Consider the following 4,520-nt stretch of genomic DNA (forward strand, 5'->3'; position numbering starts at 1 on the left):
CATCCGATCTAATCTCCTTTTCTAATGTTCTCGAAAGAACATAACACTACAATCTACAAGTAGACCATATCATAGATTGGCATGTCAGTGTAAATCATGTACACTGACTAATCTTAGGATTAACTTATTTTTTAACATATAATCATATTTATATTCCACTGTGATTACATCACTATAAATATGATTATCTATATGATCGGGATTTAATAGAAGTTTATATGAAACAAATAATCATGAAAATAAAACATGTGAGCAAAGTGATTGACCAAGTCAAAAATGATTTCTATTCTCTTTTTTATAATAAAATGAGATTACAAAGAAGTTTTGTTTTAATTATGGCATAAAACCCCAACACTCTCGTCGCTTGATACATCGGGTTATCCTACACCCAGGATGCCTCAGCTTGTAATCTTCTCCAAGCATTACAAAGGGGAAGAGCTCAAGAGGCACAGGCGGGTCGTTGATACCACCGTCTGGAAGAAGGAGACGAAGATTTCAAGGCTTAGCAGAGCATCTTCGTGAGGATAGGCCTCGGAGTGGGACTCCAATGCCACCTCCAAACCGAGAAGAGCTGAAGTCTCTTTTCTCTGGGAGGCTTGGAAGCATGACAGCTCTGCTGAGTGCAGAGCTTCTGTAGAGATTGGACAGATCCCTTTGCAAAATGCCTTCTAACAGCTACACTCGCGTTGGAGGGGATATCAAAATATGCCTCCTCGAAGCCTGCCACTAAGCCACATCACCGATAAGTCTTAGACTATAATTCTGATTTGTAGCTAGTATTGCATTCTTGATTACTAACTCTACTTTGTTGTGCAGACAACTATCTTGTGCTAAAGGCTTGGGGACCTCGTGACCACGAGGTCCATTGACTTGAATGAACTCAGGTAGTCATTGTTCTCCCTCGAGGAACACTCCATGCTCCAAAAGGCATTCAAGGATGAGAAGACTCACGCCTCCAAGCTGGGGACCTGCCTGGTGATGGAGAGATCTAGACTTCAATCCCTCTAAGACATTTCCACGAAATTATTGGAGGATGCTACGGGTCGTTCCAAGGCTGCGAAGGAGGCCATGCACAAGGCCATGGCTAATGCCCAGGCAACATGAGTAGAGGCTAGGACTACCAACGATGAGGCCTCACGACATGCTAAGGATGCCACCAGGGCCGAGAAGAAGCCATGTAGGTGGCTTCAAGGGCGCAAGCAACTACAGCTCAAATAGAGGGCTTGAAGCATCAAGTACATGAGCTGACTGACCAGGTCTCCGCCCTCAATAAGGAGGTCAACCAGTTAGTGGAGGACACCCTCTCTGTTGCATGGCAAAGACACAAAGAGATGGACTTGACCTTAACCGACAACCTGGTCATAAGGATGCTATTCGATGAGCGCCTCTGGGAAGATGACGCTTCAGCGGCGTAGGCTCATTTGACAATTGAAGCGGGTCAGACTTTCGAGACTGATCATATGATCGACATCATCGCGGAAGTTCCTCCGGGTGAGATCTAGGAACTTGTAATTTTTCTTTTTTATGTTATGTAAATAGGTCGACATGCCACTTCTTTTACTAGGGGGTAAACAATTTAAGGCTCGAGTCCCCCGAGCCCAATTGTATACAATTTTAGTTTTTGCCTGCACTATTTACTTGCCTTCTTCGACTTATCACTTATCCACATTTACCATCATTTAGTAATTTTGCAAATTGGTCTTAAAATTCGCAAGGTTTTATTTTCAACTCTTAATGTAACCTGCCATCATGAGAAAGTTTTATTTAACCTTAATTTGTCCACCATATTGTTGGTTTTTGATCATGTAATTGACAGTGAAATGGAAGCATGAGATAACATTTAAATGCGATAGTAACAATTATTAAAGCATAAAAACAAATCACTCAAAGAACCATAACTAGAATGGGATCTTTCTCATACGACATAAATCTGAATAAAATGAATATTACAAATACATTTTTGTAGATGTAGAACACATGTAGATCAAATAGCGTCTTAGCCTCCTAAACCACCATCTTCCATACTATGGCTCGCACAAAGAGAAGGATATGGGTGGATGTCTATGATATTTGGTAGGATACACAAGAACACACTTTTGAATCTCAACACATGAGAGAATGTTCTTCTCACAATTCATAAAGAACAAAGTTCTCTATTTTTCTCTTTGGGAAAATAACGTGAAATGCATTTGATATCTTATCTTCTTTTCTCTTGATGTTATATTCTATTAATATAACAATAGAAATAAGAACTAGCCCTAATCTCATTAGGCCTATGCGTGGGCCACAATCCATTTGGACTATAGTTGGTGCCAACTACAGGGCTTTGGGCTCTGTGGCATTTTATCTCTATAAAATGCTATTTGTTGGCCCTATATCATATCATTTTATGTAGTATACAATTATACCACAAAATAAAATATGATTAAATTAATTTTCAATAAAAATTAATTTCAAAAAATTATTAATATAATTTTATTTGCCATTAAACATTATTTCACAAATAATATTATTTTCTGAGATTAAAAATAATACCTTATTATTATTAATTATTTTTATTTAATACCAAAATCCTACTTCTATGTTATCGAACTAGTACGGGACAGTATGGACCCGTAGTTATAAGCTCCAATAATTTAATTAATTTCACTAACTCTTAGTTCAATTATTAATATATTAGCTATGAATTATTCTACTAGAAATTCATAGTTGAACTCTCAAAACTGCAGTCTTATATTATTAGAAGCAATGACTATAAAGTTGTCCATTGATTTAGTCATTTCATAAGTTATGACCCTCTGCTAGCTGTTCATAATTAGAGCTAGGTCTTATTGTCTTCTAACCTCTCTAATTATTTCTTTATCAATTAGTTTCATTGATCCTCTAATGAAAATGTCCTTTAAATTTAATTACAGAATGAAATTTTTGTTACCTAATAGAAATCGAGCGCTCTATGTTCAAGCCCTGAATCAACACTAAAAGGAACAACTAATTTTCTTTTGTTTACCAAAACAAATATTTGCATGATGACGTGGCAGGATTAGTACACACGAGGGCTGCACGTGGCTATGCTCTGGTCGGCCATCGACCAGCAGATAATTCTCATGACGAAAGGCATATTTCGTAAGTGACCAAGACTGATCGTAGCTTTTCAATTATTTCCAAAGATATTAAATCTTGCATTTATGTAACCTTTATTTGTCATTATTGTTCAAATGCACTTATATTAAATGTATTGAAGGCCCATCGGCCCATGAGGAACTCCTTGAGCCTATAAATAAGATTCAAAGGGCTCAAGAGAGGGGACTTTTTCTGGGGGATTAAGGAGAGAAGGAGTGTTTTTATCTGCCAAATTTGTATTCATCTCAGAGCTTGTAAAACTCATGAACCCTAGTTCATTGATCGTAGGTTTTGGAGTTCTACATTAATAAGAACACTAAGTGGACGTAGGTTATTACCATTTCTGGGGCCAAACCACTATAAATATTTGTGTCATTTATCTTTTTGGTTTGATTTCATCTCATTCTTGTCGTTTGACTTGACTCCGTGTCGTTGGCCAAATCCAAGGTCAACAGCTTTCATTTAAGTAAGGAGCTGATTCCATATCTATGAAGTATGTTCATAGCCAATTGCAATTTTATGACTCCAAGATATTAGGAATTCGGTTGTAGGAATATTGAACCTTACCCGATAAGTCAAAAGTCATAAAACCACAAATAGGAGTTCATTTCTCACTTCAGGATTGAGGTCAAGTCTCAAACGATCATCGATTGATGAATGTGGAACTTGTATATTTTAACGGAGATTATCAGAAGTTCTTTCTTTCATCTTGTCACAGTCCAATACAATCTATATTGTATACGGTACCTCTATCTTTTTGTGCCGCTATACTTAACAAACTGGATAAACTACTCGTTCTTAAACATAAGATGGACTGTACTCATAATCTTTATTAAATAAAGCTCTTACTTTATTTAGCGATTACAGAAATTTTTTATATTATTTTCTTGAATTAAATCCTCTTGTATACACATATATATATCATTATACATATACTTAATTCATGACCACATAAATAATATTGGATCTTCAAGATAAATGACATGTATAATTAAATACAAATATGAGTGCAAAATATTAACTGTATTTAATTAATAGTGATCGTTCATATAGAAATACACTTTAAGGGCAGAAATCCCAACAATATCCCACTTACCCTTAAGCAGATGAGACATGTCGTGTAATCCTAAATCTAAGAAATGACTATCAAAACTCATAGCAGGCAACCTCTTTGTAAAGGGATCAACATGGTTGTTTGCTGATTCAATCTTATAAATGATTACATCCCCTCTGTGTACTATCTTTCTTATGAGGTGGTTCTTACGCTCTATATGCTTAGCTCTCTTGTGGCTTCTCTCACTACAACAAAATAGGATTTTAATGGCTATATGGGGGAGACATTGTAGACATTTAATGTATCCCCCCTGGGTAGACATTTAATGTATCCCCTCTGGGGAGAC

The sequence above is a fragment of the Humulus lupulus genome, chromosome 4, assembly GCF_963169125.1.
Source record: "Humulus lupulus chromosome 4, drHumLupu1.1, whole genome shotgun sequence".
Classification (NCBI taxonomy): domain Eukaryota; kingdom Viridiplantae; phylum Streptophyta; class Magnoliopsida; order Rosales; family Cannabaceae; genus Humulus; species Humulus lupulus.